This window comes from Heptranchias perlo, chromosome 20 (assembly GCF_035084215.1).
Source record: "Heptranchias perlo isolate sHepPer1 chromosome 20, sHepPer1.hap1, whole genome shotgun sequence".
Classification (NCBI taxonomy): domain Eukaryota; kingdom Metazoa; phylum Chordata; class Chondrichthyes; order Hexanchiformes; family Hexanchidae; genus Heptranchias; species Heptranchias perlo.
This window is the reverse complement of record NC_090344.1, coordinates 23,873,337-23,897,664: the sequence shown is the minus strand read 5'-3', so window position 1 is coordinate 23,897,664 and position 24,328 is coordinate 23,873,337. Positions and strand designations below refer to the sequence as shown.

The 24,328-nt window shown below is 43.5% G+C and overlaps 3 non-coding genes across 3 annotated transcripts; all 3 read right to left on the bottom strand.

The window, feature by feature from the left end:
• Nucleotides 1-17,166: 17,166 nt before the first annotated feature.
• On the bottom strand, nucleotides 17,167-17,238 carry trnac-aca (transfer RNA cysteine (anticodon ACA)). Its single transcript has one exon. It is a non-coding gene; the product is annotated as a tRNA-Cys (tRNA).
• Nucleotides 17,239-19,521: 2,283 nt separating this feature from the next.
• Nucleotides 19,522-19,593, bottom strand: trnac-gca (transfer RNA cysteine (anticodon GCA)). Its single transcript has one exon. It is a non-coding gene; the product is annotated as a tRNA-Cys (tRNA).
• Nucleotides 19,594-21,886: 2,293 nt separating this feature from the next.
• Nucleotides 21,887-21,958, bottom strand: trnac-gca (transfer RNA cysteine (anticodon GCA)). The gene has a single exon. It is a non-coding gene; the product is annotated as a tRNA-Cys (tRNA).
• Between the last annotated feature and the right edge of the window lie 2,370 nt (nucleotides 21,959-24,328).

Below are 24,328 nucleotides of genomic sequence, written 5' to 3'. Positions count from 1 at the left end.
TCGGCCAATCGGCCCCTCGAGCCTGCTCCGCCATTCAATAAGATCATGGCTGATCTGATCCTAACCTCAAATCTAAATTCATGTCCAATTTCCTGCCCGCTCCCCGTAACCCCTAATTCCCTTTACTTCTAGGAAACTGTCGATTTCCGTTTTAAATTTATTTAATGATGTAGCTTCCACAGCTTCCTGGGGCAGCAAATTCCACAGACCTACTACCCTCTGAGTGAAGAAGTTTCTCCTCATATCAGTTTTGAAAAAGCAGCCCCTTATTCAAAGATTATGCCCCCTAGTTCTAGTTTCACCGATCCTTGGGAACATCCTTACCGCATCCACCCGATCAAGCCCCTTCACAATCTTATATGTTTCAATAAGATCGCCTCTCATTCTTCTGAACTCCAATGAGTAGAGTCCCAATCTACTCAACCTCTCCTCATATTTCCACCCCGTCATCCCCGGGATTAACCGAGTGAACCTGCGTTGTACCGCCTCGAGAGCAAGTATGTATTTTCTTAAGTATGGAGACCAAAACGGTATGCAGTATTCCAGGTGCGGTCTCATCAATACCTTATATAACTGCAGCAATACCTCCCTGTTTTTATATTCTATCCCCAGAGCAATAAAAACCAACATTCCGTTGGCCTTCTTGATCACCTGCTGCACCTGCATACTAACTTTTTGATTTTCTTGCACGAGGACCCGCAGATCCCTTTGTACTGCAGTACTTTCCAGTTTCTCGCCTTTAAGATAATAACTTGCTCTCTGATTTTTCCTGCCAAAGTGCATAACCTCACATTTTCCAATATTGTATTGCATCTGCCAAATTTCCGCCCGCTCACCCAGCCTGTCTATATCCCCCTGTTGGTTTTTTATGTCTTCCTCCCTCTCCACTTTCCCTCCCATCTTTGTATCATCTGCAAACTTTGATATGTTACACTTGGTCCCCTCCTCCAAATCGTTAATATAGATTGTAAAGAGTTGGGGACCCAGCACCTACCCCTGCGGAACACCACTGGCTACTGGTTACCAGTCCGAGAATGAACTGTTTATCCCAACTCTCTGCTTTCTGTTGGATAACCAATCCTCCACCCATGCCAGAATATTACCCCCAATCCCGTGATTCTTTATCTTAAGCAATAATCTTTTATGTGGCACCTTGTCGAATGCCTTCTGGAAGTCTAAATACACTACGTCCACTGGTTCCCCTTTATCCACCCTGCACGTTATGTCCTCAAAGAACTCAAGCAAATTCGTCAGACATGACTTCCCCGTCGTAAAGCCATGCTGACTTTGTCCTATTAAATTATGTTCATCCAAATGTTCCGCTACTGTCTCCTTAATAATAGATTCCAAAATTTTACCCACCACAGATGTTAGGCTAACTGGTCTATAATTTCCAGCCTTCTGCCTACTACCCTTTTTAAATAAGGGTGTTGCATTTGCAGTTTTCCAATCTGCCGGGACCTTTGCCGAGTCCAGAGAATTTTGGAAAATTATTACCAAAGCATCCACAATCCCTACTGCCACTTCCCTCAAGACCCTCGGATGTAAGCCATCAAGTCCAGGGGATTTATCCGCCTTCAGTCCCATTATTTTACTGAGTACCAATTCCTTAGTGATTTTAATCGTATTTAGCTCCTCCCCCCTCGAGCCCCCTGTTTGTCCAGTGTTGGGATATTCTTAGTGTCCTCTACCGTAAAGATTGAAACAAAATATTTGTTCAGCATTTTTGCCGTTTCCATGTTTCCCACCATTAATTTCCCGTTCTCATCCTCGAAAGGGACCGACGTTTACCTTTGCCACCCTTTTTTCTTTTTATATAACTATAGAAACTCTTGCTATCTGCTTTTATATTTTTTGCTAATTTATTTTCATAATCTATCTTCCCTTTCATAATCAATCCTTCAGTTACTTTTTGCTGTCTTTTGAAGTCTTCCCAATCTTCTATCCTCCCACTAAGTTTGGCTACCTTATATGTCCTTGTTTTTAGTCGGATACTGTACTTAATTTCTTTACTTAACCACGGATGGCTGTCATTTCTTTTACACCCTTTTTTCCTCAGTGGAATATTTTTTTTTTGAAAGTTGTAAAATAACTCATAGAATGAACACCACTGCTCATGTACCATCTTACCCTTTAATCTATTTTCCCAGTCCACTTTAATCAATTCCGCTCTCATACCATCATAGTCTCCTTTATTCAAGCTCAGTACGCTTGTTTGAAAACCAATCTTCTCATCCTCTAATTCGATATGGAATGTCACCATGTTATGGTCACTCATTCCAAGGCGATCCTTAACTAGGACATTAATAATTAATCCTGGCTCATTACACAGGACCAGGTCCAAGGTTGCTTGGCCCCTTGTTGGATCAGTTACATACTGCTCAAGAAATCCATCCCTAATACACTCAATAAACTCTTCCTCAAGGCTGCCCTGCCCAATTTGAATTGTCCAGTTAATAAAGAAAGATTGAGACAGTGGGAAAATAAAAAGTGCAACCCCGCTGCTGCAGCCAATGTCTTCACATTAATGTTTTCTTCGTTCACTGGATGTGGGCGTCGCTGGCGAGGCCGGCATTTATTGCCCATCCCTAATTGCCCCTTGAGAATGTAGTGGTGAGCCGACTTCTTGAACCGCTGCAGTCCGTGTGGTGAAGGTTCTCCCAAAGTGCTGTTAGGAATGGAATTCCAGGATTTTGACCAAGCGACGATAAAGGAACGGCGATATATTTCCAAGTCGGGATGGTGTGTGACTTGGAGGGGAACGTGCAGGTGGTTTTGTTCCCATGTGCCTGCTGCTCTTGTCCTTCTAGGTGGTAGAGGTCGTCGGTTTAGGAGGTGCTGTCGAAGAAGCCTTGGCGAGTTGCTGCAGTGTATCCCGTGGATGGTACACACTGCAGCCACTGTGCGCAGGTGGTGAAGGGAGTGAATGTTTAGGGTGGTGGCTAGGGTGCCATTCAAGGGGGCTGCTTTGTCCTGGATGGTGTCGAGCTTCTTGAGTGTTGTTGGAGCTGCACTCATCCAGGCAAGTGGAGAGTATTCCATTATACTCCAGACCTTAGCCTTGTAGACGGCGGAAAGGCTTTGGGGAGTCAGGAGGTGAGTCACTCTCCGCAGAATACCCAGCATCTCGTCGCCACAGCATTAACATGGCTGGTCCAGTAAATTTTCTGGTCAATAGTGACCGCCAGGATGTTAATGGTGGGGGATTCGGCGATGGTAATGCCGTTGAACGTCAAGGGGAGGTGGCTGGAATCTCTCTTGTTGGAGATGGTCATTGCCAGGCACTTGTCTGGCGCGAATGTTACTTGCCACTTGTCATCCCAAGCCTGGATGTTGTCCAGGTCTTGCTGCATGCGGGCTCGGACTGCTTCGTTATTTGAGGGGTTGCGAATGGAACTGAACACTGTGCAATCATCAGCGAACATCCCCATTTCTGACCTTATGATGGCGGGAAGGTCATTGATGAAGCAGCTGAAGATGGTTGGGCCGAGGACACTGCCATGAGGAACTCCTGCAGCAATGACCTGGGGCTGAGATGATTGGCCTCCAACAACCACTACCATCTTCCTTTGTGTTAGCCACTGGAGGGTTTTCCCCTGATTCCCATTGACTTCAATTTTACTAGGGCTTCTTCGTGTCACACTCGGTCAAATGCTGCCTTGATGTCAAGGGCAGTCACTCTCACCTCACCTCTGGAATTCAGCTCTTTTGTCCATGTTTGGACCAAGACTGTAATGAGGTCTGGGTCCGAGTGGTCCTGGCGGAATCAAACTGAGCATCGTTGAACAGGTTTTTGGTGAGTAAGTGCCGATTGATAGCACTGTCAACGACACCTTCCATCACTTTGCTGATGATTGAGAGTCGACTGATGGGGCAGTAATTGGCCAGATTGGATTTGTCCTGCTTTTTGTTGACAGGACATACCTGGGCAATTTTCCACATTGTCGGGTAGGTGCCAGTGTTGTAGCTGTACTGAAACAGCTTGGCTCGAGGCGCAGCTAGTTCTGGAGCACAAGACTTCAGTACTACAGCCGGAATGTTGTCGGGGCCCATAGCCTTTGATGTATCCAGTGCATTTAGCCGTTTCTTGATATCACGTGGAGTGAATCGAATTGGTTGATGACTGGCTGCGATGAATATTGGGAGGAGGCCGTGATGGATTCATCCACTTGGCACTTCTGGCTGCAAACGCTTGCAGCCTTGTCTTTTGCACTCACGTGCTGGACTCGTCCATCACTTAAGGATGGGGATGTCTACAGAGTTCACAGAGCCTCCTCCTCCCGTTAGTTGTTTAATTTTCCACCACCATTCACGATTGGCTGTGGCAGGACTGCAGAGCTTTGATCTGATCCGTTGGTTGTGGATTCGCTTTGCTCGAATCTACAGCATGTTTAGCCCTGAGTTGTAGCTTCACCAGGTTGGCACCTCATTTTTAGGTACGCCTGGTGCTGCTTCTGGCATGCTCTTCCACACTCCTCATTGCACCCGGATTGATTCCCTGGCTTGTTGGCAGAGTGAGGAATATGCCGGGCGAAGAAGTTACAGATTGTGCTGGAATACAATTATGCTGCTGCAGGATGGCCACACAGCACCTCATGGAATGCCCAGTTTTGAGCTGCTGGATCTGTTCTGAATCTATCCCATTTAGCACGGTGGTAGTGCCACACAACACGTTGGATGGTATCCTCAGTGCGAAGACAGGACTTCGTCTCCACGAGGACTGTGCAGTGGTCACTCCTACCAATACTGTCATGGACAGATGCATTTGCGAAACGTCGATTGGTGAGGACGAGGTCAAGTTGGTTTTTCCCTCGTGTTGATTCATTCACCATCTACAGTCGGCCCAATCTTGCAGCAATGCCCTTCAGGCCTCGGCGAGTAGTGGTGCTACCGAGCCACCTTTGGTGATGAGCATTGAAGTCTTCCAGCTACCCTCAGTGCTTCCTCCAAGTGGTGTTCAACATGGAGGAGGACTGATATCAGCTGCTGAGGGCTTGTCAGTAGGTGGTTTCACTTGCCCATGTTTGACCTGATGCCATGAGGTCCACAGTCAATGTTGAGCACTCCCATCCTGACTGCATATCACTGTACCGCCAGTGTCTGGTCCGTCTGTCCTGCCAGTGGGACAGGACATACCCAGAGATGGTGATGGAAGAGTCTGCGGATTTTGGCTGAAAGGTATGATTCTGTGAGTATGGCTATGTCAGGCTGTTGCTTGACAAGTCTGTGGGACAGCTCTCCCAATTTTGGCACAAGTCCCCAGATGTTCGTGAGGAGGACTTTGCAGACTCGACTGGGCTTGGTTTGAGCCTTTGTCGTGTGCGGTGCCTGGTGGCCCGTCCGGTTTTCTTAAGACTTTTTTGTTAATCGAGATTTTACAACTGAGTGGTTTGCCGGGCCATTTTAGAGGGCAATTAGGAATGAACCACATTGGTCGCTGTGGGTCTGGAGTCACAAAGAGGCCAGACTGGGTAAGGAAGGCAGGTTTCCTTCCCTGAAGGGCATGAGTAAACCAGATGGGTTTTTACAACAATCCGGTTGTTTCATGGCCACCATTACTGATACTGGTATTTTCATTCCAACTTTTATTTTTCATGAATTGAATTGCTCCAGCTGTCATGGCGGGATTATGAACTCGTGACCCTGGATTCTGAGTCCAGGTCTCTGGCTTATTAGCCACTGAACATAACCACTATGCTCCTGTATCTCTTCGCGCTCCACTAAGTCACTCTCTTTTCATTCCTCTTATTTCGTGCTTTTTCTTTCTGCCTCCAGCACCTTTGTCTATATCCTGTTTTTGTTCTCTCATGTGTCTCTGCTGGATGATCCAAAATTCAGACCTGTCGCTTATGTGTTAATTTCTAAAACGTGTCCTCAAAATAACTGTAACCCCGTAATTTTATTCTTAAGCAATGAGAATACAGATATTAAGACCGAATCATAGATTGGGTTCATTCCCATTACCCGAAGGTGACGGGACCCGAGGAGATGAAATCCCATCTGGGCTTATATTTTCTGAAAACGGAGACGGAAAAATAGCAAAGATCATCCTGTCGAAATACAATAAATGGACTGAAGATTCTACAGTCTGGAAACCTGGGCGTTCCAGAAACCCGTCTGGCCGTTCAAAGAAGCTGGATAAGTCCATCAGGGGGAATGGCAGAGAGGGAAGAAACGCAGACAGAGATATCGAGATGCATGCAAAGAAAAATAGTATAAATCTCCAAATTCTGTGATTGAGCAGATTTTAAGGTGCAGCTTGAAGGCAATTCTTGAAATTTTTGAGGTGGACAAACCGGAACTCTGCCAGTCTGCATGTTCCAGACATGTATCCAACGTTACACGTGCAGTCTGCAGCCGTGGTGTGCATTGGTGGCTCAGTGTGAAACCCTTGCCTGCCGGCGGTAAACCATGAGTTTGTTTCCAGGACAATGCAGCATCCTTTACCTTTTGTATTCTGCACCCATGAGATCGCCTGAATTGGGATAAATTCATGTGACGGCTTCAATCTGTCCAACTTCTTGAAAGATTATCTTCATTTCGTCTCCGTGTGTTGCGTGGACAAACCCTTTGCATTCTGTCCTCTGGTGCTCAAACATGTTCTGCTGGAGATAAGTCAAACCTGCCTTCTGCACCGCTGAAAAGATGTGAGAAGCCAATTGGTGATTTTTGACTAAAAATGGGGACACAACGGGGCTTATCCTGGATTTGAACCAATGAAACTCCCTGAGCGAGAATCAGACCCAAAGACCAACTGGCAACAGAGCCGTGCAACCACTGTAAAATTTCGCTGCCACGCAGCCGATCCGCCATCCTTTCAGAAGGCTCTGTCGATAGAATCCCGCTTTCTTGTACAATGTCAAGTTCTGCACTAATTATATCACATCAAAAATATCAAATTTGTTTTGAATGTACGACTTGTATTATCAAGTAACACTTTACAGAATGAATTACTCTGAAACGACATTGTCGTCTGTCTCGGCATCGTCATAGTTTACACTCCACCATAAGTACACTTTACTCAAATTGCTGCTTTCATTCACTATGAGAGCGAAGATCCATGAATGTGGATACATTAGCTACCAATTTATCAGCTGGGTTGCACCTTTCCTTTTCCTACTGTCTCAGTCTTTTTTTTCCTTTCACATTCTCTGCTATTGTTGCTGGTGAGATCAGCTGTCGCCGTTCAAGGAAGCCTGAGAAGTCCATCGGGACAAAGCAGAGAGACAAGAGACAGAGACAGGGAGAGATAGAGAGATGCAGACAAAGAAAATAAAGAGTAAAAATGTCAGGTTTTGCAAACTAGCAGAATTTAAGTTACAGATTGGGAGAGATTCTTTCTCGGGTCTTGAAATCTTGCAAGAGAAGATCTGACACTAATTAAAAGCACCGGCCACGCTGTAAAATCTCTCATTCTGGGAGAGAGATAAATGCGGTCAATTAACTCCAAGTTAATCTATTTCAGCACTGAAGTGATCTTGAAACAGAAGCTCTGCGAGCAGAATTCAAACCTGCGCAGGAAAACCTCAACTGAATTTTGAGTCCAACGCTTTAAACACTCGGCCACCGCAGCTGTAAACGGCATGTTCGTTCAGATCGGTTTCCAAATGGACACTTGCCGCTATTAAGAACGCGCGCATTGGTTGTGCAGGGGTCGAATTCTCACCTCTTCTGCGGGAGACTTTGGTTCGATTTCCGGCCAATGCAGAATCATTCTCACCAATGAGGAGCTGAGGAATATCAGTATGCCATTTCACCCCTCGAGCCTGTTCCGCAATTCAAACAGATCACGGCTGATATGTGACCGAACTCCATATAATCGCCTTAGCCCCGTATCGCTTAATAACTTCAGTTAACAAAAATCGATCAATCTCAGGTATAAAATTAACAATTCAGTTCGCATCAACTGCCGTTTGTGGAGGAGAGTTCCAAACTTCTCCCTCCCTTTGCTTGCAGAGGTGTTTCCCAACTTCACTCCTGAAAGTCCTGACCCTAATGTTTAGGCTATGTCCCCAAGTCTTAGACATCCCAGCCGGCGGAAATAGTTTTTCTCTATCTACTCCATCAGTTCCCCTTAATATTTTGAAAAGTTCGATCAAATCAGCCCTTAATCGACTAAATTCGAGGTAAACCCCAGTTTGTGTAAACTTTCCGCCTAATTTAACCCTTGGTGTCCAGGTAACATTCTAGTAAATCGACGCTGCACTCACTCCACAGCCAATATATCCTTCCGAAGGTGCGTTGCCCAGAACTGAATACAATACTTCAGGTGTGGTCTAACCAGAGCTTTGTATAACTATATCATAATGCCTATCCCCTTGTATTCTAGTCGTCTAGATATAAAGACCAACATTCCATTCACCTTTTTGATTATTTTTTTTCCTGTCCATGACATTTTAATGATTTATGTACATGGACCCCAAAGTCTGTTTGGACCTCCACTGTTTCGAGCTTTTCACCATTTCGAAAATACTCTGATTTATCCTTCTAGGTCCAAAGTGGATGACCTCACACTTGACTAAACAGATATCGATTTGACACAATTTTACCCAGTCATTCATTGTATTAATGCATCTCTGTAATTTTATGCTTTCATCTGCACTGCTAACAATGCTGCCCATCTTGGCGTCATCGGCAAACTTGGATATGTGGCTTTCTATCCCGCCATCTAATATCCGCCTGAATTGGGAAAAATGCAAATTCAGTTTCAATCTCCTCATCATCTTGAGACATTTTATTTGCTTTCTGTGTGTTGCGCCGATGAATCTTCGGCATTCAGTCCACTGGAGCTCAAACATGGTCTGGAAAGAATTCAGTTCCACCAACAGCAACACTGAAAAGATGTCAGAAGCCAATTGGTGACTTTTCACTAAAAGGAGCAACACAGGAGGGCTCGTCTGGGATTTGAACCCGGGACCTCTTGCATATTATTCAATGAAACGCCCGAAGCAAGAATCATACCCCGAGACCAACGAGCCGCTGTTCGCTCAATTGTGCAGCCAGTGTAAAAGTTAATTGCGTCCCACAGCCGATCGGCCATCCTTTCAGACCACTTCTGTCCATCCAATCTCGTTTTCTATTCCAGTGTCCAGCAATATCAAGTTGTACACTAACTATTTCCAGTCCCCAATATTAGTCTTCCTTTACCAAATTGGTTTCGAGTGTACGACTTGAGTTATCAAGTAAGACGTTTCAGGATTAATTGCTCTTAAACTACATTGCTTGCGAGGATACTGAGAGGTGTGTCGATTTACGGCACGCTCTGTTCCCTTTGAATCGCCTCCAACACATAAAGTTGAATCATCGAAAGGTTACAGCACGGAAAGAGGCCATTTGGCCCATCGAGTCCGTGCTGGCTCTCTGCAAGAGCGATCCAGCTAGAAACACTCCCTTGCCTTTCCCCGAAGCCCTGCATTTTTTTTCCTTTCAAGTACTTATCCAGCTCCCCTTTCAATGCCATGATTGAATCTGCCTCCATCACATCCTCGGGCAGTGCATTCCAAATCCGAACCTCTCACTGCGTGAAAAAGTTTTTCCTCATGTCACCTTTGGTTATTTTGCCAATCACCTTAAATCTATGTCCTCTGGTTCTTAACCCTTCCGCCAATGTGAACAGTTTCTCTCCTTCTTCCATGTCGAGATCCTTCATGATTTGAATACCTCTATCAAAACTCGAAAAACCGTCTCTGTTCCAAGGAGAGCAACCCCATATTCTCCAGTCGATCCATGTAACTAAAGTCCCTCATTCCTGGAATTATGCTAGTAATTTTTTTCTGCACCCCCTCTCAGGGCTTCACCTTTGTAAAACATTGGTTTGGCCTCAACTGGAGTATTGTGTCAAATTCTGGGCACCACGCTTTAGGAAGGATGTGAAGGCCTTAGAGAGGGTGCAGAAAATATTTACTGGAATGATTTCAGGGATGTGGGACTTCAGTTACGTGCATAGACTGGAGAAGCTGAGGTTGTTCTCCTCAGAGCAGAGAAGGTTGAGACGAAATTTGATGGAGGTCTTCAAAACCATGAGGTTTCTTGCAGAGCAGATAGAGAGAAACTGTTTTCCGCATTGAGTTGTTAGAATCTGGAATGCATTGCCCGAGGAGGTCGTGGAGGCAGATTCAATAATGGCCTTCAAAAGGGAACTGGATAAGTACTTGAAGGGAAAAAATTGCAGGGCTACGGGGATAGGATGGGGGAGTGTCACTGGGTTGCACTTGCAGGGAGCCGGCCCGCGCCCGATGGGCCGAATGGTCTCCTTCTGTGCTGTAACCTTTCAATGATTCGATATGTTAAGTCAATACATCCAATTGCTGGTTACGGAACAGAAATGGGTCTTTACGAATGGAAAACTTTGTAAATTACAGAATTTACATCCTAGCCATGAAATAAGAGGCTGTGAGTGCCCAAAGTGTGTAATTTCCGGGAAACAAAAGTGGAAAATTCTCCATAAACTACTTTTGGCCGTCAAATGCAGTCAGAAAGTGCAGGCGACAGAACTGTGACCGTCTTTCGCAATGATATTTATAAACCTTATTATGTTGTGATCGCTCGTGCCTAGATGTTCCCCAACGTTTACTTCTCTTATCTGTTCCATTTCACTTCCCATTACGAGATCCAGCAGTGATTCCTCTCTTGTCTGCCTGTCTCCCTTTTGTCATTTCATCGCTCCTGTCTTCTCTCCCTGCTTCCCTCTCGCAATCACTCATTCATCCACTCACTCACTTATTCACTCACTCACTCACCCATTCACTCACTCAATCACTCACTCACTCACTTACTCACGCACTCATTCGCTCACTCACTCAATCACTCACTCACTCATTCACTCACTCATTCACTCATTCGTCCACTCTCCTTTGTATCCTCTCCAGTACAATTACATTGTTTCCTGTAATATGGTGATCAGAACTGTATGCAGTACTTAAGCTGTGATATAACCAGTGTTTTATACCGCTCGAGCATAACGTCCCTGCTCTTATATTCTATGCCTCGGCGAAGAAAGCAAATGCACTCCAAGGTCCCTCACGTCCTCTACCTCTCAGTATCATTCCATTTATTTTGTATTCCCTTGCCTTGTTTGCCCTCCCCAAAAGCATCACCTCACACCTGTCCGGATTGAATTCAATTTGTCAATTTTCTGCCCACCTGATTAGTCCGTTGATATCTTCCTGCAGTCTACAGGTTTCCTCCTCACTATATATTCATGATTTTAACTTAAATTTAGGGGGCATGTTAAAGAAGTTTGCAGAGAATACAAAAGTTGACCGTCAATTTGTGTATCCTCAGCAAACTTCTTTATCATGCCCGTACATTTAAGTTAAAATCATTAACATATACCAGGAAAAGCAAGGGACCGAATAGTGAGCCATGCGGAACCTGACTGGAAATAGCCTTCCAGTCATAAAAACTCCCGTCGACCATTGCTAGAATCCTTGTGGACGACATCAAATGCACTGCCGTCATTGACAATCCTTGTTACCTCCTCAAAAAATTCAATCAAGTCAGTCAGTCACGACCTTCCCTTATAAATCCACCTTGACTGTCCTTCATTAACCCGTTCCTTTCTACGTGATGGTTTAACGTGTCACTCAGAATTGATTCCAAAAATTTGCCCACCACCGAGGTAAAACTGATTGGCCGATAATAACTCGGTCTATCCTTATCTCCCTTTTTAAATAACGGTAAGACACTAGCAGTCCTCCAATTCTCCAGCACCACGCCTTATCCAGGGAGGATTGGAAGATGATGTTCAGAGTCTCCGTTATTTCCTCCCTTGCTTCTTTTAACAGCCTGGGATACATTTCATCCGGCCCTGGGGATTTATCTACATTCAAAGATGCTAATCTCCTTAATACTTCTTCTCTCAACATGTTTATTCCATCCAATGTTTCACACTCCTCCTCCTTAACTGCAATTTCACTACAAAACATAAAAGATAATTGATAAACTAATCAAACTTAGAGAGGAAAGGACCCCCAGTCAGGATCGATTGCAGCCGCGCATGTTAATAGACATTAGGGAAGAGACAGCAGAGATATTCTTTCATATGTGTAAACATTCATTAGAAAAGGGAATATTGTTGGAGGTCTGATGGACAGCAATCCTATTCCTAAAATAAAACAAGGGAGATAGAACAAGCCCAGGGAGCAACAAAACAGTGAGTTTATAATCGGTGTTAGTGTAGATAATGGAATGATTACTCTATGATGCAACAGAAAAAATATCTAGAAAACTAAATTATAATAAATAATAGACAGCACGGATTTCAGAAAGGAAGGTCATGCTTGAGCAATCTTATTGAATTCTTTGAAGAAGTAACAGAAAGAATAGACATGGCTGATGTAGCAGTCGTAATAAATTTGGATTTTCAAAAAGCCTTCGATAAGGTTCAGCATTATAAACTCATATCTAAGGTCTGAGGATGTGGAGTCAGTGGACAAGTATCAGAATGGACAGCAAGCTGGCTACAAAACAGAAAACAGAGAGTAAGGGTAAGGGTAGTGACCCAGACTGACAAAAGATGAGAAGTGGTATTCCACAGGGATCCGGGCTGAGACCACTAAGGGATACAATTGAAAGCCAGATGATAAGCAGGAATAGAACCTTGGTTGGACCACACTTGAAGTAATGTGAAAAGTTCTGGTCTCCAGATTATAAGAAGATTAGAGAGGAATTGGCAAAGCAGCAAAAAAGATTCACAAGGATGATAATAGAACTCGGACTTATCAAGAAATACTTATCAGGAAAGGCTCAACAGGTTGGAGCTCTTTTCTCTCGAAAAGAGAAGACTGGGGGATGACCTGATAGAGATCTTTAAGATAATTAAAGGGTTTGGTAGGGTAGACGTCGTCAGAATGTTTCCATTTGTGAGGGAGACCAAAACGAGAGGTCATAAACATGAGCTAGTCACTAATAAATCCAATCGGAATTGAAGAGAAACATCTTTACCGAAAGTTTGGTAAGAATGTGAAACTCCCAGCAAAAGGAATAATTCAGGCGAATGGCATAGATGCTTTAAAGGGGAAGCAAGATAAGCAGATGAAGTAAAGGGCAGGGTGATCGGGTGAGATGAAGTCGGGAGGGAGGACACTCATGTGGAGCGTAAACATCAGGATGGAACAATCGAGATGAGTGGACTTCTCAACTGCTGTCGGCATAACGTAACAGAACATAAGCAACAATCCTGCTTCTGCAGGGAGGGTACACTTACCCTACGCATCACACGATAAGCAATTACAATGCAAAGGGGTACCTGGATTTGAACCAAATACCTCTTAATCTGAAGTCAAATGCTCTGCCACTGAACTACACCCCCACAACCAGCCCCGCTTCTTACACACACAAGGTGACGGAGCTCAGTACTTGGCAGTGATCAATGTTGAAAAACCAACATGAAAAGAAGCTTTATCAGTTATTCAGGGAGACAAATCACTCGGGCAATCAGTAATGTGTCATGAATCGAGTGAGTGACACAATTGTGTGCAGATGCGATGCACAACCCAATATGGAAAGCATTGTCACTAAGCTTCAGTGAACACATCCTTACCACAGAACACGGAACATGAAGCACCAGACAAATGACATCAGAATTTCAAGCAGAGGTCTTCAGCTGCTGTCAAATGCTCTGTCACTGTGCTCTGCCCCCCAGCTCTTAAGATACTTTCAGTCAACAAATGCAGTGCCAGGTTCAATGCGTGGTTTTCCAAGATCATGCTATCAGTGCCATATATGTAAGTGCACAGAATATAATAAAGATGCATCCAGCAGGCATTAGGCAAGTGTGGCAGGAGGAGCTAGTGTGTGAAGCAACTGTAGTTAGGAGGCAATGATGGATCTGGTTCCAGGGAATGAGATCGTTAATGTGGAGCAAGTGTCCTTGGGGGAGCATTTAGGGAATAGCGAATAGAGTATCATCAGGTTTAGAATAGCAATGGAAAAGGAGAAGGAGTAATCTAGAGTAAAAACACTTAATTGGAAGAGGGTCAATTACAGAGGGTTGAGAACTGATCCGGCCCTGGTAAACTGGAATCAAAACTGTAATCGAGCAATGGGCGGCTTTTGAAGAGGAGGTTGTTCGGGTACAGTCTGTGTACATTCCCACAAGAAGCAACTAAAGCCAGAGATCTCTGGATGACGAAAGAGATAGAGTATAAAATGAAGCAGAGGAAGTTGCCGTATGGCAGATGTCAGGTTGAGAATACAAGTCAGAACCAGGCTGAGAATGGAAAGTTCAGAGGTGAATTGAAAATGGAAACCACACTTGGAGTAACGTGAACAATTCTGGTCGACAGATTATAAGAGGAATAAAGAGGAATTGGCAAAGCTGAAAAAAAGATTCACAAGGATGATAATAGAACTCGGAGCATATACTTCTCAGGAGGACTAAACAGGTTGAAGCTCTTTTATCGAGAAAAGGGAAGACTGAGGGGTGACCTGATAGAGGTCTTTAAGATTTTGAAAGGATTCGATTGGGTGACGGAGAAAAAAACGTTTCCATTTGTGAGGGAATTCAGGAGAATCTTCTTTACCCAAAGGGCGGTAAGAATGTGGAACTCGCCACCAAAAGGAATCGTTGAGGCAAATGGCATAGATGCTTTAAAGGGGAAGCTCGATGAAGAGATGAAAGAGAAAGGAATGTATGGCTGATAGAACGAGATGAAATAGGGCAGGAGGAGACTCATGTGGTGCATAAATACCGGAAGTGACCAATCGAGATAGCAAACCTGTTTCTCTGCTGAAGCTTCAATGTAAACAACAATCCTGCTGCTACAGGGAATTCAGACTTACTGTATGAATCACAAAATCATTTAGAAAGAAGAGGGAGTATCGGGATTTAAACCAGTGATCGCTTGATTTATAATTAAACACTGCAATTAAGCAATTCACCCACTGACATCGTCCACAGACAAGGGAATGCAACAGAGTTCAGTACCTGGCAGTCATCACTGTTGAAAGAACCAATCTGAAAAGAAGCTTCATCAGTTATTCTGGGAGACAAATAATTACAGCAATCAGAAATGATTCATGAACGGATTGAGTCACACTATTGTGTACAGATGCGATGCACAACCCAACATGGAAAGCCTTGTCACTAAACTTCAGTGAACACATCCTAACCACAGAACGTGCAACTGGAAGCACCAGACAAACGACACCTGAATTTCAACCAGATGTTTCTCCAGCAGCGATCAAGTGCTCTCTCACTGTGCTCTGCCCCAATTCTGTAGATCGTTACAGTCAACACAAGAGACAATAGGTTCAATGTGCAGATTCACAAGATCATGCTCTCAGTGCCATATATGTAAGTGGACAGAATATCGAATCAATGTAATAAATAAACATCCAGCAGGCATTTGGCAAGAGCGGACAGCAGGAGATAGTGTGTGAAGTGACTGTAATATTTGTTAAGTCAACAGATTCATTTACAGGTTACAGAACAGAAGTGGGACTCAACGAAAGGGAAAGTGTGTAAATTGCATCCTGGCCATGAAATAAGAAGCTGTGAGTGTCGAAAGTGTGACGTCGCCAGGAAATAAAAGTGGAAAATGCTGAAAGCCTCTATTTGACCCTCGGATGCTCGCAGAGAGTGCTGGCAATAGGCGTGTGGCCGTCTTTCTCAATTATTATTTTAAACCTTATCACTAGTGCCTCGATATTCGCCTACACTTACTTCTCCTATCTCCTCCGTTTCATTCCCCATTACTAGATCCAGCAGTGATTCCTCTCTTGTCTGCCTGTCTCTCTTTTGTAATTTTATCACTCCTGCCTGCTCGCCACACCTCCCTCTCGCTCTCACTCATTCAGTCACTCGCACACTCACGAACACGCTAATTCTCTCACTCGATTCATCTCTCCTTCCCTCCTTCCCTCACTCCCTCCCTCACTCACTCACACATCACTCCCAACCTCAATCCCTCCACCGTAAAAGATTGAGAGAGACATCAGTAAGACAAAGACCAAATTAATAGATTGGAAACAAACTATTTTTGAAGGGGTGAGATTGGAACCTGGGAAGGTGAACTTGGAAAAAATCTTGACAAAGATATAGAACAGGTTTTGGGAAATATTTGAAACGGTGATGAATAGAGTTCAAGAGAAATACATTCCTCTAAAAAAACAACAAATAGTCAATAATGAAACATTGTGGATGAATAAAGAGATAAGGGTAAAATTGAAATTGAACAAATGCATATTCTAACTACATGGACAATAAAGGAAAGGATGATAAAGGGGAACATGAAGACGTTAGGAAGGATGTCAACAAGCAATCAGGAAAGCAGAAAGGAAATACAAAATTAAATTATCAAGAAATAGTCAATTATTGCACTGAAATGTCAATAACATCAGGATAGGGATAGGGCCAACAAGGGATACACAAGATATACTCAGAGGTAATAACAGTGAAATGGCTGGAATATTGAATAGTTACTTTGTCCCAGTATTTATCAGGGAGACTATACATGCTTAACATAACTTCTCCGCATTTCAATTCTATCCCCCTGGAAATGAACCCCAGTGCTTGGCTTGTTTTTTTTAATGTCGTCACCACTTTTAGTGATTTGTGTACCTGTTGTCTGAGATCCTTGGTTAAACCACACTTGGAGCACTGTGAACACTTCTGGTCTCCCTATTATCAAAAGGATATCGAGGAATTGACGAAGGTGAAAATAATGATGATGCCAGAACTGAAAGATAATACCTGTCAGGATAGATTTAACAGGCTGATGGCTGACATGATGGAGGTCTTTGGATAATGAAAGGGTTTGATTGGGTCGACGGAGAGAAAATGATTCCACTCGTCGGGGACTCTAAAACTATCGGTTATCAATATAAGATAGTCACTGATAAATCCAATGGAGAATTCATGGGAAACTTCTTTACCAAAGAGTTGCAAGAATGTGGAATTCGCTACCTTAAGGAGCAGTTGAGGCAAATAACATCGATACATGAAATGGCAAACTGGATAAACACACGGGGGCGAAACGAATGGAAGAGTGTGCGGATGGGGGCAAATGAAGTCGGGAGGGAGGTGTCTTGTGTGAAGCATAAAGGCTGGCACAGACCCGTTGGGTCAAAAGGCCTGGATCTGTGCGGCAAACTCAATATGAACAACGACAGCGACAGATTACTGATTTTCTGAGTCCCCAATAGAAGCACTTAGAATGTGCAAGGGGGCGCCTGGATTCGAACCAGAGACCTCTTGATCTGTAGTCAAATGCTCTACCACTGAACTACACCCCCACATCTGTTGACTATTCTTGCACGCACAATGTAATGGAGCTCAGTAGCTGGCAGTCACCAATGTTGATATTACCAACATGAAAAGAAGCTTCATCAGTTATTCTGGGAGACAAATAAATACAGCAATCAGAAATGAATCATGAACGGAGTGTGTCACACTATTGTGTACAGATGCGATGCACAACACGACATGGAAAGCCTTGTCACTAAACTTCAGTGAGCACATCCTTACCACAGAAAACGGAACTGGAAGCACAAGACAAACGACACCTGAATTTCAACCAGATGTTTCTCCAGCAGCTGTCAAGTGCTCTCTAACTGTGCTCTGCCCCAATTCTGTAGATCGTTACAGTCAACACAAGAAACAAAAGGTTCAATGTGCAGTTTCACAAGATCATGCTCTCAGTGCCATATATGTAAGTGTACAGAATATCGAATCAATGTAATAAATAAACATCCAGCAGGCATTTGGCAAGAGTGGACAGGAGGAGATAGTGTGTGAAGTGACTGTAATATTTGTTAAGTCAATAGATTCATTTACAGGTTACGGAACTGAAGTGGTACTTAACGAAAGGGAAAGTGTGTAAATTGCATCCTGGCCATGAAATAAGAAGCTGTGAGTGTCGAAATTGTGACGTCGCCAGGAAATAAAAGTGGAAAATGCTGAAAGCCTCTATTTGACCCGCGGATGCTCGCAGAGAGTGCTGGCAATAGGCTTGTGGCCGTCTTTCTCAATTATTATTTTAAACCTTATCACTAGTGCCTCGATATTCGCCTACACTTACTTCTATCTCCTCCGTTTCATTCCCCATTACCAGATCCAGCAGTGATTCCTCTCTTGTCTGCCTGTCTCTCATTTGTAATTTTATCGCTCCTGCCTGCTCTCCCTGCCTCCCTCTCGCTCTCACTCATTCAGTCACTCGCACACTCACGAACACGCTAATTCACTCACTCTATCCATCCCTCATTTCCTCCTTCCCTCACTCCCTCCCTCACTCACTCACACATCACTCCCTACCTCAATCCCTCCACCGTAAAGATTGAGAGAGACATCAGTAAGACAAAGACCAAATTAATAGATTGGAAACAAACTATTTTTGAGGGGATGAGATTGGAACCTGGGAAGGTGAACTTGGAAAAAATCTTGACAAAGATACAGAACAGGTTTTGGGAAATATTTGAAACGGTGATCAATAGAGTTCAAGAGAAACACTTTCCTCTAAGAAAAAAACAACAAATAGTCAATAATGAAACATTGTGGATGAATAAAGAGATAAGGGTAAAATTGAAATTGAACAAATGCATATTCTAACGAAATGGACAATAAATGAAATGATGATAAAGGGGAAAATGAAGACGTTAGGAAGGATGCCAACAAGCAATCAGGAAAGAAGAAAGGAAATACAAAATTAAATTATCAAGAAATAGTCAATTATTGCACTGAAATGTCAATAACATCAGGATAGGGATAGGTCCAACAATGGATACACAAGATATACTCAGAGGTAATAACAGTGAAATGGCTGGAATATTGAATAGTTACTTTGTCTTAGTATTTATCAGGGAGACGATACATGCTTAACATAACTTCTCCGCATTTCAATTCTATCCCCCTGGAAATGAACCCCAGTGCTTGGCTTGTTTTTTTTAATGTCGTCACCACTTTTAGTGATTTGTGTACCTGTTGTCTGAGATCCTTGGTTCAACCACACTTGGAGCACTCTGAACACTTCTGGTCTCTCTAATATCAAAAGGATATCGAGGAATTGTCGAAGGTGAAAATAATGATGATGCCAGAACTGAAAGATAATACCTGTCAGGATAGATTTAACAGGCTGATGGCTGACATGATGGAGGTCTTTGGATAATGAAAGGGTTTGATTGGGTCGACGGAGAGAAAATGATTCCACTCGTAGGGGACTCTAAAACTATCGGTTATCAATATAGGATAGTCACTGATAAATCCAATGGAGAATTCATGGGAAACTTCTTTACCAAAGAGTTGCAAGAATGTGGAATTCGCTACCTTAAGGAGCAGTTGAGGCAAATAACATCGATACATGAAATGGCCAACTAGATAAACACACGGGGGCGAAAGGAATGGAAGAGTGTGCGGATGGGGGCAAATGAAGTAGGGAGGGAGGTGTCTTGTGTGAAGCATAAAGGCTGGCACAGACCCGTTGGGTCAAAAGGCCTGGATCTGTGCGGCAAACTCAATATGAACAACGACAGCGACAGATTACTGATTTTCTGAGTCCCCAAAAGAAGCACTTGGAATGTGCAAGGGGGCGCCTGGATTCGAACCAGAGACCTCTTGATCTGCAGTCAAATGCTCTACCACTGAGCTACACCCCCACATCTGTTGACCATTCTTGCACGCACAATGTAATGGAGCTCAGTAGCTGGCAGTCACCAATGTTGATATGACCAACATGAAAAGAAGCTTCATCAGTTATTCTGGGAGACAAATAAATACAGCAATCAGAAATGAATCATGAACGGCATGAGTCACACTATTGTGTACAGATGCGATGCACAACCCGACATGGAAAGCCTTGTCACTAAACTTCAGTGAGCACATCCTTACCACAGAACACGGAACTGGAAGCACCAGACAAACGACACCTGAATTTCAACCAGATGTTTCTCCAGCAGCTGTCAAGTGCTCTCTAACTGTGCTCTGCCCCAATTCTGTAGATCGTTACAGTCAACACAAGAAACAACAGGTTCAATGTGCAGTTTCACAAGATCATGCTCTCAGTGCCATATATGTAAGTGTACAGAATATCGAATCAATGTAATAAATAAACATCCAGCAGGCATTTGGCAAGAGCGGACAGGCGGAGATAGTGTGTGAAGTGACTGTAATATTTGTTAAGTCAATAGATTCATTTACAGGTGACGGAACTGAAGTGGGACTTAACGAAAGGGAAAGTGTGTAAATTGCATCCTGGCCATGAAATAAGAAGCTGTGAGTGTCGAAATTGTGACGTCGCCAGGAAATAAAAGTGGAAAATGCTGAAAGCCTCTATTTGACCCGCGGATGCTCGCAGAGAGTGCTGGCAATAGGCGTGTGGCCGTCTTTCTCAATTATTATTTTAAACCTTATCACTAGTGCCTCGATATTCGCCTACACTTACTTCTCCTATCTCCTCCGTTTCATTGCCCATTACTAGATCCAGCAGTGATTCCTCTCTTGTCTGCCTGTCTCTCTTTTGTAATTTGATCACTCCTGCCTGATTTCCCTGCCTCCCTCTCGCTCTCACTCATTCAGTCACTCGCACACTCACGAACACGCTAATTCACTCACTCTATCCATCCCTCATTCCCTCCTTCCCTCACTCCCTCCATCCCTCCCTCACTCACTCACAAACTAACTCCCTACCTCAATCCATCCACCGTAAAAGATTGAGAGAGACATCAGTAAGACAAAGACCAAATTAATAGATTGGAAAAAACTATTTTTGAGGGGGTGAGATTGGAACCTGGGAAGGTGAACTTGGAAAAAATATTGACAAAGATATAGAACAGGTTTTGGGAAATATTTGAAACGGTGATCAATAGAGTTCAAGAGAAATACATTCCTCTAAAAAAAAAACAACAAATAGTCAATAATGAAACATTGTGGATGAATAAAGAGATAAGGGTAAAATTGAAATTGAACAAATGCATATTCTAACTACATGGACAATAAAGGAAAGGATGATAAAGGGGAAAATGAAGACGTTAGGAAGGATGTCAACAAGCAAACAGGAAAGCAGAAAGGAAATACAAATTAAATTATCAAGAAATAGTCAATTATTGCACTGAAATGTCAATAACATCAGGATTGGGATAGGGCCAACAAGGGATACACAAGATATACTCAGAGGTAATAACAGTGAAATGGCTGGAATATTGAATCGTTACTTTGTCTCAGTATTTATCAGGAGACTATACATGCTTAACATAACTTCTCCGCTTTTCAATTCTATCCCCCTGGAAATGAACCCCAGTGCTTGGCTTGTTTTTTTTAATGTCGTCACCACTTTTAGTGATTTGTGTACCTGTAGTCCGAGATCGTTGGTTAAACCACACTTGGAGCACTGTGAACACTTCTGGTCTCCCTGTTATCAAAAGGATATCGAGGAATTGGCGAAGGTGAAAATAATGATGATGCCAGAACTGAAAGATAATACCTGTCAGGATAGATTTAACAGGCTGATGGCTGACATGATGGAGGTCTTTGGATAATGAAAGGGTTTGATTGGGTCGACGTAGAGAAAATGTTTCCACTCGTTGGGGACTCTAAAACTATCGGTTATCAATATAAGATAGTCACTGATAAATCCAATAGAGAATTCATGGGAAACTTCTTTACCAAAGAGTTGCAAGAATGTGGAATTCGCTACCTTAAGGAGTAGTTGAGGCAAATAACATCGATACATGAAATGGCATACTCGATAAACACACGGGGGCGAATGGAATGGAAGAGTGTGCGGATGGGGGCAAATGAAGTCGGGAGGGAGGTGTCTTGTGTGAAGCAGAAAGGCTGGCACAGACCCGTTGGGTCAAAAGGCCTGGATCTGTGCGGCAAACTCAATGTCAACAACGACAGCGACAGATTACAGATTTTCTGAGTCCCCAAAAGAAGCACTTAGAATGTGCAAGGGGGCGCTTGGATTCGAACCAGAGACCTCTTGATCTGCAGTCAAATGCTCTACCACTGAGCTACACCCCCACATCTGTTGACCATTCTTGCACGCACAATGTAATGGAGCTCAGTAGCTGGCAGTCACCAATGTTGATATTACCAACATGAAAAGAAGCTTCATCAGTTATTCTGGGAGACAAATAAATACAGCAATCAGAAATGAATCATGAACGGAGTGAGTCACACTATTGTGTACAGATGCGATGCACAACCCAAATTGGAACGCCTTTTCTCTCGGCTTCATTGAATTCATCCTCACCACGGAACGCGGAATTCGAAGCACCAGCCAAACAACATCAGAATTTCAAGCAGAGGTCTTCAGCTGCTTTAAATCCTCTGTCACTGTGCTCTGCCCCCAGCTCTTTAGTTACTTGCAGTCAACAAATGCAGTGCCAGGTTCAATGCGTGGTTTTCCAAGTTCATGCTATCAGTGTCATATATGTAAGTGTACAGAATATAATAAAGATGCATCCAGCAGGCATTTGTCAAGTTTGGCAGGAGGAGCTAGTGTGTGAAGCAACTGTAACCTATTAGTTAGGAGGCAATGCTGGACCTGGTTCCAGGGATTGAGATAGTTAATGTGGAGCAAGTGTCCTTGGGGGAGCATTTAGGGAAAAGCGAACAGAGTATCATAAGGATGAGAATAACAATGGAAAAGGAGAAGGATTAATCTAGAGTAAAAATACTTAATTGGAAGAGGGTCAATTGCAGAGGATTGAGAACTGATCCGGCCCTGGTAAAATGGAATCAAAACTGTAATCGAGCAAAGAGCGGCTTTTGAAGAGGAGATTGTTCGGGTACAGTCTGTGTACATTCCCACAAGAGGAAAACGTAGGGCAACTAAAGCCAGAGCTCTCTGGATGACGAAGGAGATAGAGAATAAAATGAAGCAGAGGAAGAGGCCGTAAGGCAGATGTCAGGTTGATAATACAAGTGAGAACCAGGCTGAGAATGGAAAGTTCAGAGGTGAAGTGAAAAAGGAAACCACACTTGGAGTAACGTGAACAATTCTGGTCTCCAGATTTTAAGAAGAATAAAGAGGAATTGGCAAAGCTGAAACAAAGATTCACAAGGATGATCATAGAACTCGGAGCATATACTTCTCAGGAGGACTAAACAGGTTGGAGCTCTTTTCTCTGCAAAAGGGAAGACTGGGGGGTGACCTGATAGAGGTCTTTAAGAGTATGAAAGGGTTCGATGGGGTAGACGCAGAAAAAACGTTTGCATTTGTGAGGGAATTCAGGAGAATCTTCTTTACCCAAAGGGCGGTAAGAATGTGGAACTCGCCACCAAAAGGAATAATTGAGGCAAATGGCATAGATGCTTTAAAAGGGAAGCTCGATAAAGAGATGAAAGAGAAAGGAATGTATGGCTGATCGAACGAGATGGAATCGGGCAGGAGGTGACTCATGTGGTGCAGAAATACCGGAATTGACCAATCGAGATAGCTAACCTGTTTCTCTGCTGAAGCTTCAATGTAAACAACAATCCTGCTGCTACAGGGAATTCAGACTTACTGTATGAATCACAAAATCATTTAGAAAGAAGAGGGAGTATCTGGATTTAAACCAGCGATCGCTTGATTTACAATGAAACACTGCAATTAAGCAATGCACCCACTGATATCGTCCACGGATGAAGTAATGCAACGGAGTTCAGTACCTGGCAGTCATCACTGAAGTGAGAACCAATCTGAAAAGAAGCTTCATCAGTTATTCTGGGACACAAATAATTACAGCAATCAGAAATGATTCATGATCGGAGTGAGTCACAATATTGTGCACAGATGCGATGCACAACCCAACATGGAAAGCCTTGTCACTAAACTTCAGTGAACACATCCTTACCACAGAAGGCGGAACTGGAAGCACCAGACAAACGACACCTGAATTTCAACCAGATATTTCTCCAGCAGCTGTCAAGTGCTCTCTCACTGTGCTCTGCCCCTAGCTCTGCAGATCGTTACAGTCAACACAAGAAACAACAGGTTCAATGTGCAGTTTCACAAGATCATGCTCTCAGTGCCATAAATGTAAGTGTACAGAATATCGAATCAATGTAATAAATAAACATCCAGCAGGCATTTGGCAAGACCGGACAGGAGGAGATGGTGTGTGAAGTGACTGTAATATTTGTTAAGTCAATAGATTCATTTACAGGTTACGGAACAGAAGTGGGACTTAACGAAAGAGAAAGTGTGTAAATTGCATCCTGGCCATGAAATAAGAAGCTGTGAGTGTCGAAAGTGTGACGTCGCCAGGAAATAAAAGTGGAAAATGCTGAAAGCCTCCACTTGGCCCTCGGATGCTCGCAGAGAGTGCTGGCAATAGGCTTGTGGCCGTCTTTCTCAATTATTATTTTAAACCTTATCACTAGTGCCTCGATATTCGCCTACAC